General features: G+C 40.1%; 1 long non-coding RNA gene across 1 annotated transcript; it reads left to right on the plus strand.

Annotated features, from left to right (window-relative positions):
* Positions 1-251: 251 nt before the first annotated feature.
* Positions 252-3,904, plus strand: LOC147337518 (uncharacterized). The gene is made up of 4 exons (XR_015130969.1): positions 252-560; positions 716-773; positions 1,790-1,884; positions 1,993-3,904. It is a non-coding gene; the product is annotated as an uncharacterized LOC147337518 (long non-coding RNA).
* Positions 3,905-12,759: the final 8,855 nt, after the last annotated feature.

Below are 12,759 nucleotides of genomic sequence, written 5' to 3' on the forward strand. Positions count from 1 at the left end.
AAATAGAAAACGTGGGTGTGTGAATAGGTGAATGAGGCTTTAGTGGTGGTGGTGGTGGTCAGAAGGGCTGATGGCGTGATATGGCAGCCTCGCTTCTGTCAGTCTGCCCCAGGGCAGCTGCGGCTACAACTGTAGCTTTCCTCCACCAGTGTATGAATGTGTGTGTGAATGGGTGGATGACTGGGTGTGTAAAGCGCTTTGGGGTCCTTAGGGGGGACTAGTAAAAGTATGGAAGAAATATAGTATCATCAGAATTCAAGTATTTTTAGACATTGAATTTATGACACTGAATTTTTATCCTCCAAATTTCCCTGCAAAAATATTCACCTGCCAAAAATTCACCTGCAAAAATTCACCTGCAAAAAATTCACCTGAAAAAAATTCACCTGCAAAAATTCACCTGCAAAAATTCAACTGCAAAAGTGATGAACTTTAATGACCCAAGCCAGAGCAATCAGCACCAGATCGAGTCGAGTGGCTCTCGGCCAATTAAATTACGCTGTTTGATCACATGACACCGTTAGCCAGCAGTTTGTCTCCTAAAAGAGAGCTGTTTAGAGGTGAGTGATTAAGTTTTTCTCCTAAATAGAGATCATTACAGAACGCCTAGTCCTACTTAAAATCCCATTTATTTTTATTTTATCATCTACTCGAACTAAGGAAAACGTTTGACTAACTCAAAGACAATTTCCACGCCTCCCCTGCCTGACTGCAGAGGCAGTTTTGAATTTAGGAGCAGCAAGATGGAAGCGGCAAACCCTGGCGATTCTCCGGTAAGTATATTGTTTTTTATCTTCAAGTTTGTCTTTTGAAACGTTAATTTTATTTAAATCCGTTGCTCACGTATAAAGTACACAGACGGGGTCTTTGCTCAACTCGTCTGAGGCGTGTCTCACTAAGCGCTACATGCTAGCATCCTGCTAACCGAGCTACCCTTTACATGCTGTGCTTTAGAAAATAGGATACTCGTTAAAAAATACTCCGCAGATATTGATAGATAGACGAACACTGCAAATATAATGTTGTAAACGAAAACGGCCTTTGGTGAAGTGGTAAAATACACCATGAATAAAGCCATAGATTGAATGGCTGCCATGGTTGCAGAACGGCCTGATTTAATGACAAGAATGGGGAAGAGTGAGGCGAAGTGAACCAAAGCCACAAAACACGGTCAGACAAGGCGGCAAAAGGGCAGTGATCTGTCCGTCAGTATGAAGTTGGTGTGTGCTTTGGTGAACAAAAACTCGAGACCGGTAGCAGGAAGGTGGGAGACTCGTGTTTCACTGGAATAGTGGTGAATTAAAACATCCTTTGTTGGGGACATTTAGGTGTAAATGCATCCATAAAGGTGAGACAGAGGCAGACCAGACAGTGAAGAAAACAAGGCAAACATTAGAAATATTAAAATGGAAATATAGGATTAATATAACATACAATTGGGGAAAATGTAAGGAACACAATGTAAATGATATTGTAAAGTCATTAAAACAGCATACTCTGATTAAAAGAAACAGATAATTGGGTAGGATGATGATGATGATAATAATAATAATAATAATAATAATAATAATAATAATGTTAAAGAACATGTACAAAATGGGTATGTATACTTGTAGCCAGAACTTAACAACTACAAAGTTGTAGCATGCCAGACCATCTTGATTGAATGTAACTTCGCTCCACACAAGTTTTATGGTAGACATATTCATATTGGTATCTAATAAATGATTAATTCTTAGATTTTATCAAACGTTAATTTATAAATTGTTTCTGTCTTTATGTGTTTCAGATTATGCAAGATGTGATTATTCAGTCAGCAAGACACTTGCTGCAGTTACTGACATCATCCAACTGAACTGCTGCTGTGATGAATCAGAATACAAGGTTTACTTTAGCAAGACCTATGAGTTAATGCTACATTTAACTAAATTGTTATATATTTTGTGTCCAATATTGTCTCCATATGATTTTGTTTTTTGCAACATCTTGCAGAGAACAGAGTCAAGGTACCAGCTTGGTCAACCCTAAAAGACCATCTGTTCATCAAGATATGACCAGGTGAAAAAGTCATAAACTAAACACTCTGCATGAGCATGGAATTTAGGATGCAACTTTATATCTTACCTGCTCTACACTCAGGGCTTGAATTACAACAACAGTCAATCACATAAAAAAAATATACTTTTGGTAGTTCTGTGTCTCTCTCTCTCCTCCAAACCCAGATGGCTGCTGGTACTGAACCGGGTTCTGCTGGAGGTTTCTTCTTGTTAAAGGGGAGTTTTTCCTCTGCACTGTCACTTCATGCTGCTCAGTGTGAGGGATTGTTGAGGTTGAGTCCATATGTCCTGCGAACAACTGCTGGGCAATGACACCATGCAATCTTCTGGGATTCCTTGGATAGAAAACCTGTGAGCTGCACTTGTCCTTGGTCTTCACAGCTCACCTTTTTACTGTTTATTGAATCAAAATTCTCCAGTGACATGGATTCTACATTGTAACTGATGTGATGTTCTATAAAGTGGTTTTAATAATAAAAAAAAAAGGCAAAAATTAGTTTGTTTCTTTATTCAATTTTTGAACAGTGATACTCATTCAGTAAATGCAAATTATTTACACGGCAGTGCACTATAGGCATAAATCTAGACCCCTAGATAAAACATGATGGCATTATAGCAGTGACAACTCCTCCACAGTAGCAGGTGGGATTTTTCTTTTTTGAGGACGGCTCCTTTTACCTGTCACTACAGATGGTCTGTTTGTTCTGATCAAGAGCCTTTTTTTGGGCAGCTGAAGAGGAGAAGTCTATCTTATGTCCAACCTCTGGCTGTATCTTGGTCATATTACCCAGCAAAACCCAGTATGCAGGTTCATCTGTAACAGTCCTTGTGCCACAGATCACTGTTGCTTCTACATTAAACAGAAGAGCAGTGACGTGGGTGCAGGTCTCCGTGACTCCGGCCTTACAGCTGCAGTGGGCGGCTTCAACCTTCCCTGTGATGCTCACAGTGACCCATGGCTGCAATGCTGGTTCATTCAGTCTTTGAGAGTGCAGGACCTGAAACACACACAAAGTTCTTGTCTTTAAATGAACTATGAGCCAAGGCTGACATAAATGTTTTATCTACTTAATCATTAATGTAACAGTGTTTAGAAAGTTAGCACATACATGTAATTTTTCATTTCTTTATGTGTCCATCTATAGAACGCTGCATGTTATAGTGTAAATCTGCCTGTTCTCTGTCAGAAACCTGCCTGCAGAAAATGAACCTAAAGGATGTAATGCAAGGATGTCATCACTTTCAAGATGGAGAAAGCATAAAGTGACAATTATGAATCACTTAATATGATAAGGAGATTCTGCAGGTCATTAATCAATGTATAAAATTAAATAAAATTATTTTTAGTGACACAAGATACAAATATGGAAGGAAGATGTATAATCGCTCAGTTTGGGGAAATTGTGGGTAGCCTGCAAGGGCCTCAACTTCTCCATACCCACAATGTGCAACAAATGGGCACAGCTATCTTCAACAGTGGAACATCGGCCAGTTACTTCCAACTTTAACGCAGCTTGTAGTCTTGGAGAGCAGCACACCAAAACTGCATGCACAACTTCTGCTAACAGTGGAAACAGATTAAGAAATCCATGCAAACAGATTCATAAACCGAAAGAATATTATTTTACAGGATTAATGATCATATCAGCCGCTGGCTGATCACAAACCCTGAGGGTGTATACGAGAAGCAGAAGAAGCAGAGGGGATATCCAGTTTAAGTTTAGATAGTATTTGTAAAGATATTGACCATATCCTTTTCTGAAAGTGTGGATATAATGGATGGGGTAAGGTACTGACATGCTACAACTTTATAGTTGTTAAGTTCTGGCTACAAGTATACATACCCATCTTGTACATTTTTTTTTATTTTATTATTATTATTATCATTATTATTATTATTATTATTATTATTATTATTATTATTATTATCATCATCATCATCCTACCCAATTATCTGTTTCTTTTAATCAGAGTATGCTGTTTTAATGACTTTACAATATCATTTACATTGTGTTCCTTACATTTTCCCCAATTGTATGTTATATTAATCCTATATTTCCATTTTAATATTTCTAATGTTTGCCTTGTTTTCTTCACTGTCTGGTCTGCCTCTGTCTCACCTTTATGGATGCATTTACACCTAAATGTCCCCAACAAAGGATGTTTTAATTCACCACTATTCCAGTGAAACACGAGTCTCCCACCTTCCTGCTACCGGTCTCGAGTTTTTGTTCACCAAAGCACACACCAACTTCATACTGACGGACAGATCACTGCCCTTTTGCCGCCTTGTCTGACCGTGTTTTGTGGCTTTGGTTCACTTCGCCTCACTCTTCCCCATTCTTGTCATTAAATCAGGCCGTTCTGCAACCATGGCAGCCATTCAATCTATGGCTTTATTCATGGTGTATTTTACCACTTCACCAAAGGCCGTTTTCGTTTACAACATTATATTTGCAGTGTTCGTCTATCTATCAATATCTGCGGAGTATTTTTTAACGAGTATCCTATTTTCTAAAGCACAGCATGTAAAGGGTAGCTCGGTTAGCAGGATGCTAGCATGTAGCGCTTAGTGAGACACGCCTCAGACGAGTTGAGCAAAGACCCCGTCTGTGTACTTTATACGTGAGCAACGGATTTAAATAAAATTAACGTTTCAAAAGACAAACTTGAAGATAAAAAACAATATACTTACCGGAGAATCGCCAGGGTTTGCCGCTTCCATCTTGCTGCTCCTAAATTCAAAACTGCCTCTGCAGTCAGGCAGGGGAGGCGTGGAAATTGTCTTTGAGTTAGTCAAACATTTTCCTTAGTTCGAGTAGATGATACAATAAAAATAAATGGGATTTTAAGTAGGACTAGGCGTTCTGTAATGATCTCTATTTAGGAGAAAAACTTAATCACTCACCTCTAAACAGCTCTCTTTTAGGAGACAAACTGCTGGCTAACGGTGTCATGTGATCAAACAGCGTAATTTAATTGGCCGAGAGCCACTCGACTCGATCTGGTGCTGATTGCTCTGGCTTGGGTCATTAAAGTTCATCACTTTTGCAGGTGAATTTTTTTCAGGTGAATTTTTTGCAGGTGAATTTTTGCAGGTGAATTTTTGGCAGGTGAATTTTTTGCAGGTGAATTTTTTTCAGGTGAATTTTTGCAGGTGAATTTTTTGCAGGTGAATTTTTGCAGGTGAATTTTTGCAGGTGAATATTTTTGCAGCGAAATTTGGAGGATAAAAATTCAGTGTCATAAATTCAATGTCTAAAAATACTTGAATTCTGATGATACTATATTTCTTCCATATAAAAGCTCTTTACAAATACAGGCCATTTACCATTTTAGTATAAAGGAACCAATCTATAAAATGAAAATAACATTTTAGAACTGAGTAGCCACTATTATTTTCAACATAAATGTAGACAACACTAAGACTGTGATGACACTTTGATCACAGGGGAACTTTATCATCAAAGTCTGGGCTCTTCTCTTTGACTCAAACACACCCACAAACATACAGCAGCCAATAAAGAAGCAGAGATATAACCAGGACAGTGAACTGAGCTGAAAGCAGCACAGCTCATGAAGTTCACAGGAAATAGCCAATAAGAGTCTGTTATGACACCACAGATTTAACAAGTGAAGAATATGTAGTCAAGTGACAGTGCTGTTTAATTAAAGACAGGTTACAGCAAAAACTCTGCCTGCCTGCAACAAACTACTTGTTTAGTTTGCCACTTGCTTTAATTGGTTGCAAATAGAAATCCAGTGGCAGAGGATAAAGTGAGCCCTCAGTTCCCTTTTGGGTGAACTCAGTAAACGGTGTCCTGATGAGTTTATGCTCCCAGTTGCTAATTTCAAGCATACAAGATGAGCTCATTTTGTAAATTACAGTCCCCATTAGAGCAAAAAAAAAAAAGAGCTGGGTATGCTTTAAGCTGAGCTTTGACAGTCACGACCCTAATAGCATACAATGTGCCACCGTTGTTCAGATAGAACTTCATGTCATAACACCAAAATGCTCAGCTTAGGGCCTCACAACAGGACATCATTAACTAATGGGTGATGTTACATCCAGCATTTACAGTCCATTAGTACACTAACACTGAGTTTTATTAACTTGAAATCATTATTACAGTTCCATTTAATTTTATGTGTATGTAGTTCTGAATCACAATCAAGGTCCTTTGTAAGGTAAAGACCTTCTTTGAGCAAGCACTTGGTGACAGTGGGAAAGAAAATCTCCCTTTTAACAGTAAGAAACCTCCAGCAGAACCAGGCTCACGGAGACATGCTGTGGAAGGGAACCAGAGATAATTAATAACTATGATTGAATGCAGAGAGGTGTATAAACACACAGAGATTGAAAACAGTGAAGAAGAAATGCTCAGTTTAGCATGGGAAGCCCCGAGACGTCTAGGCCTATTGCAGGGTAACTTAGGGTCACCTGATCCAGCCCTAACTATAGTCTTTATCAAAAAGTAAAATGTTAAAGCTAATCCTTAAATGAAGCAGTTGTTTGTGTCCCAAAATCCAAACTGGAAGCACAGAAGAGGGGACTGAAAGCTGAAGCCTCTGGGAACCTGAGAGTCTGAGACCAAAGTAAGATGTAATAACCTGAGTTTACTCTGAAGATCAAGCAGGAAATTAGAAGTCATCCAGGTCTTTATGTCTTTAAGATATTCCTGCATTTTAACTAATTAGTATGTGCCATTTGGTTTCATGGAAACTTCATGCACAAAGGCCCCAGCCAGATGACGGAGTCAAACCCAGAATATTCTTGATATTAGGTAACAGTGCTAACACCCGTGCTACTGTGGCGTCATCATAGAGAGCTGCTATCTCTGAGATGGTCACCTCACACCCTGTCAGTTAACCATGGGAGAGAAGTCCAATCCACCTGCAGTTCAAACCTTTGGTTTAACAAAGGCAGCCAGTCTGGAGAACGCTGGCTTAAGGTGAAGGGGAAAGGATTTAAACTAGCTTCTTTTAGATTACTAAGTAAGGGACTGCACAAAGCCCCGGTGTAATATACAGGATTTTGAACAGTGAATAAAAATATGGAGTAGAAAAAATCTGAAGAAAATGCTTGAAAATGTGTTAAGATCTGACATATTTATGAAGAACACATTGTTAACATGATTTTAAGCATATTGTTGGATGTATGTTGACTCACAGCAGATATGACTGACTTAGAGACACTGTTACTGGCGTAAACAGGGGCACTCTGGAGAAAACTAAGTTGTTTGGTATTATGCTGCCTGAAGCTAATCTCCTCTAAACTTCAACAGAAAGTGATATTCAAACTCCAATACCTGCCCCACAGTGATTTTGCAGACAGCGTAGTCTTGAGCCTCATTTCAATTTGCTTGTGAGTTTCAGATAATCTCAGATTTATTATTTGTTTGGTTGTTTCCACTCTGAAATATGTGGTTTGACAAATGACACGCTTGTATCACACCATTTCACTTGTCGGTACTCTCTACCCCTTCTTATAAAGTATCTCTTCACTGCCTCAAACCCTATAATGGATGATGCAAGTTCACACCAATAGATGGCAAGACTCATTAAAGCCAGAAGACCTTTAATCAGTCCCACAGATTATAAACTGTGAAACTCTAAAAGTAGATACTGAATTCAGTGAGAAATGAACTTTATAATTACATTACCATATCAGAACGAGTTTTTACGTTTTATGACACTACACTGGTGGCACTAATCATATCAGAGGGAGACGGGTCCGCCAATAGGGCTGAGGTCCAACAACTGGTCACGTGGTGCTCAGAACAGAATCTGGTTCTTATACTAAGAAGAAAAAAGAAATCATCATGAAACTGGTCTGCCAACGCTACAGCTGCAGTTCAGCACCACCACAGAAAGCATCCTGGTGGACTGTGTAACAGTGTGGTATACTGGATGCTCTGCAGCAGATACAAAAGACTATCCACAGGGTAACAAGCACAGCACAAAGACCACTGGTACAGGTGACACACCTCCCAAGAGCTTTAAAAACACTAAGGATAGTTCCCACTCTAGACACTTGCTGTGTGACCTGTTGCCCTGTGGTAGATACTACAGGTCTGTCAAGACAAGGACAGTTTTTTATCCAAGTACAGTCACTGTTAAAAATCACTTTTATCACAGTGCACCATTGTACTTTTTATTTGATATTTGACTGAATATCCATAGTTATTTATTATATTCCACTTGAAAAAGCCTGCCTTGCTGCTCAAATTACTTTGTTTTATTGTGTGAATGGTACTTTTTTATTTAATCTTAGTGGCACCTCATTGTCACAGTGTCTTATAATGCAGTGATCCAGATCCAGCTTAGCACAACTGAAATTATAATAGATGCCTAAGACATAATTGATGACTACTTTATGATGTAGCATAGAAGACCCCAAGGTGAGAAGCTGGGCTGCTGCATGAACAATCAGAAGCACTCTTCCTCCTCCTTGATAGTGGTACGAGTGAATCAGGGCAGATACGAGAGCTAGGTCCAATAAGGAGGAGACGAGGGGTGCAGCTGAACACTGAGCTTTTCCTAAGAAGGTCCTAAATGAGTGAAGTGACTTGGAAGCATCTGCGTGGCAGCCGTTATAAGAGCTGTTCAAATTCTCCAGAAACTAAGGAAAGGTATTTTAGTGCTTCCTCTTATCGCCTCTTTTAACAAAGGATACACTAGACCTTTATCAAAGGAGATAATTACAACCCATAATTCATAGCGACATACCATCTGACTGTTAATTAAAATGACCAACACAACTGACAAAGTGGTGCAGATCGTGTAAATATTAATTAACAGTCTGTTTTCCATTTCATGCCATGACCTGCTGATATGAATTTCTGAACATCACACAGCTGTAATCTGCTTCTTGTTGAGGTATTGAGTTGCATTTTTATGAGCTTTCTAAATCAAGATAATGAGCTATATGAGTTGATCACAGGGCATTTGAACTTCACAGTAGTCGAGCTTGCATTAGTCTCTCTCTTTTTCTTTAATAAGCAACCTTTGTAATGAAGTCAACTTTTTGCAGATTGTTCACATCTTGATGGCGAGCTTGAAACAACACAGAAAAAGCACACTGTGGTGAAGTGAGGCCCATATTTTTGTAGTTCATCTTCTGGACATTGTAGTTTCAGCACAGCAGACTTATTAATTCTCCTTTACACCTTTCCTTGGCCTCATAACATTTCCCTCCGATGTCAAGGAAAAGTGATTAGGAAGAGAAGGTAGGAGGTAATTTTTTGGAGTATTTGACCACATCCCAGGTAATCTAATACAACAGTGGCTGCAAGTTTAGGATGCTGCAGACACTGACAGTAACCTTGTTTCTCTTTATGAAGTGGTGGGGAAGCAGGCTTAGATGGAGGAAAGAGACAAGCCAGAGCTGGTGATTTGCTAGGGGGCTGAAAACTTAACCAGCCAACCCTAACTACTGGGTGGAATAATAAATAATAATAAAGAAAGCTTTGCTTGTATAGTGCTGTCCAAAACCTAGCTGCAAAGGGCTGTGTGCAATAAAATAGATAACAAAGAAACTTCGTAAAGAAAACTGAATCCGTGAAGGCCCTTAGGACCCACAGCCAACTTCTTATATGCGTGCTGTGCTATAAAAGTATTTGCCCCCTTTTGCATATTTGTCAGAATTATATGCTTCAGCTCTTTAATACCAGTATTTCTTTCCTGACATTGTGTTTATCACATCAACATTATGGTTCACTTAAAGGAGTTTCACACTGTGTATCCTCACTTCACTGTTCTCCCACCACCCTTTGTTCATCTTTAATCTTCCCCACAATCTAAGCTCTCACATGCAAATGGAGACAACAATGACACAGAGGAAAGGTCTTCTCCAGAGTGTCAAAGTACTTTGCATGGCAGAGTGAAACAGCATTAGGTGGTCATTCCCAGTCACGGTCATGGCTCCTGGTGTCTGTGCCATTTACAGAGTCATAATTCCAACGCTGGTCTCCCTCTGCGCTGCCACCTTTGGAGCTTGGCACGCTCTCTTCATCCCTCGATTTCTGTTCCAACGCGGCTGTAGATTTAAGCCAGAGCACGTCGTACACCTTAGTTGTCTCCCTCAACGGCGAGACTCTTTCATTTTATTTAAGATTTTGCTGTTCTCAATCTCATGACAATCTCCTGGAAGCCCAGTGGTGCAGCCCACTGTTGTTTGTCTGCTGTCCTGCAGATGGTCCCTGCTTCTCACTGGTCCTCTTGAAGCCTTCTCTCCCAGTCATGGTCTGCATCTGCACCTCAATCTCTTCTTCTATATCCCTCATGTCGCGGTCTCTGCAATTTAAAAATGAAAGCTTCCCCAGAAAACCCTCTTTTGCCCTCTGTCAGCTTAACACAATTAGACATGCACAATGAAGTTGTGCATTGTCTCTTAAAAATTCCAGGGCTTCTCCCCTGGAGTAGTTTCACTCCAGGCCCTGTTGTAAGAAAAAACATTAGCCAGTGGTGTGTCCTGCTGTAAATCATGTGATTAGATCCCACGATTAACCCTCTGCTGTGGAAAAAGTGATGTAGATGTTAGCGCAGCGCATCTGTATGCACACTTTCTCACAGTGACCTCTGCACTGTAAACAATACAAGGTCATGAATAACACACTGCTGGTAAATTCACAAAGACACAGAAAGTGGCAATCAAAAGGTTAAGTCAGCCCAAAAGCTCATGCAACCTGCTGCTGTCACCTTTCTGCTCCTGTAAAAAGAAACATACATACATACATCCACCCTTTGGTCAGGTCTAGATGGAGGTGCAATCTTGCATACTGGTGTCAAGTCAATGAAAGCTTTTGTCAGTCCAGTCAGTCCCCATTTTTTATTTGCTGACAGTAGAACCTCTCGTGACGCAATAAGTTTCTACTGCCAGCAATGACGTCATTTCAAAAAAGGAAAAAAAAAGAATTTAGAGTGGATTACCTCGCTGAATCCTTTTTGGCCGGGACTTGTTTTGTGATTGTCCCAAATAAGTGGCTTTCTCCCGAGCCCATTTTAAGTTTGGAGAAGCTCACTTGCGATTGATCAACATGTTGTGTAGCGTTTTCGATCCAGATCTTGCAGGCCTGCTTGAAAAGGAGAAAATTGCCAAACAAAAATCTCAGTGCACTGTTAAAATCAAAAAATATGAAGGCCTCTTTTAGAAGTTGTCTAAGTGTACTCTCTTAGAATGATAGACAAACACATGGAAGTTAAGCTGTAAAACAATTCAGCCAAAACCTGGCTTGAGTGTTTCTAATGGTGTTAACCTATAATGTTCTTCCGACTGCTGCACGTGGAAAATTGATTCAGGTCTGCTCTTCACCTGCAAGTGACACATTGAGACATTTTGCTCATTCTTCTCATTGCTTAAAACAACACGTCTCCCCTCTCTGGTTCTGAACTCCCCTTTCTTAAAAACCCAGAGAGATTGTAGTTGCCCTATGTTGAAAAACACCAAACCCTCTTCCTATTTTAATCAACAATTCTACTAATTTTGTGTGTGTGTGTGTGTGTGTGTGTCCACCCTAGGGGAGCTGGTGTACCACCTTCTCCCGCTAGTTGGAAACAACTTTTACACACATTTCTACACTCCTCTCTTTTTTTTCTTTTCTTGTTTTTGTTTCCAATTTTCTTTTTCTTTCTCTTTTTTTTGCCTGTCCCGTTTGGCTCTTTTGCCATCAGAATTATTGTCTAAAGGCAAAGAAAGATGCCCAACGGATTTACTTTACCAAATTGACCATCCCAGCCTTGCCGTCCATTTGATTCACCTTTTATTGTTTATTTTATTTTCACTTGCTGAATACGGGACAGACTTGACTGGGGGAAAGAAGGGGAGAAAGAAAGAGGGAAAGAGAAACAGCTGAGAAGAGGGACGGGGGAGAAGGGCAAAAAACAAAAACCAACAGAATGAGCAGAGAGAAAAAAATGCATCTATCGATCACCTGGATCACCTGTTGAGAAAGAAAAAAGAAAACAAGCAGAAGAAAACAAGAGTAATAGAATAAACAACATCACAATGATATATGGGAATATGACAGTAAATACTAAATATTAAACATTATTGTGCAGCACGTAATATCGACAGCGCACAGTGTGCTTTGAGGTAGGAGCAAAAAGGGTGTAGTTTGTGGGTGTGATCACCCGTGTGTACACCTGTGAGCATGGACGCGCTTGTTTTTTTTAAAAGGTTCCTTCATGTAATGATCTGCTAGAGGGTGTGGGGGGGCCACAGCCCCGTCCACCAGGGTATGAAGCAGGTATGGAGGAGATCAAAACTCCAGACATCCAGAGGCCCCCAGAACACAAGAGACCAAGGAAGACCAACAGAGGGGCAGCCGCACCATTGTCCTTTTTTCCGTCGTTTGATTTGTAGTTTGGGTTTTTGTTACGCCACTGGTGGAAGGCCCTTTTTCTAGCTGCTGATCACCAGTGTGTTCCTGGAGTTGGGCTATCCCCAGCGTGTGAATATTAGTTTTTGTTGTAATATATTAAAATTTTCTTTTATTCAGACGCGGAGTGCCGACGTGGAGGAGACTAGGGTGCCTTGGTGGTGGGATCCTTTGAGTGTACACACCTGCCTTTCTTAGTTTATTAGTGTAAGTGTGTGATAGTGTGCTGCACTTGTGTCTTGGTGTTTTTCTTTTCTCTTTTTTTTTTTTTAGTTTGTGCGTGGCATCCCTGCCCCTCCATTGGTAAGCCTCGGCTCTGAATA

This window comes from Aulonocara sp. 'chitande type north' Nkhata Bay, linkage group LG2 (genome assembly GCF_057382095.1).
Source record: "Aulonocara sp. 'chitande type north' Nkhata Bay isolate Kocher_YH1m ecotype deep benthic linkage group LG2, A_spYH_male_GT1.1, whole genome shotgun sequence".
NCBI classification, from domain to species: Eukaryota; Metazoa; Chordata; class Actinopteri; order Cichliformes; family Cichlidae; genus Aulonocara; species Aulonocara sp. 'chitande type north' Nkhata Bay.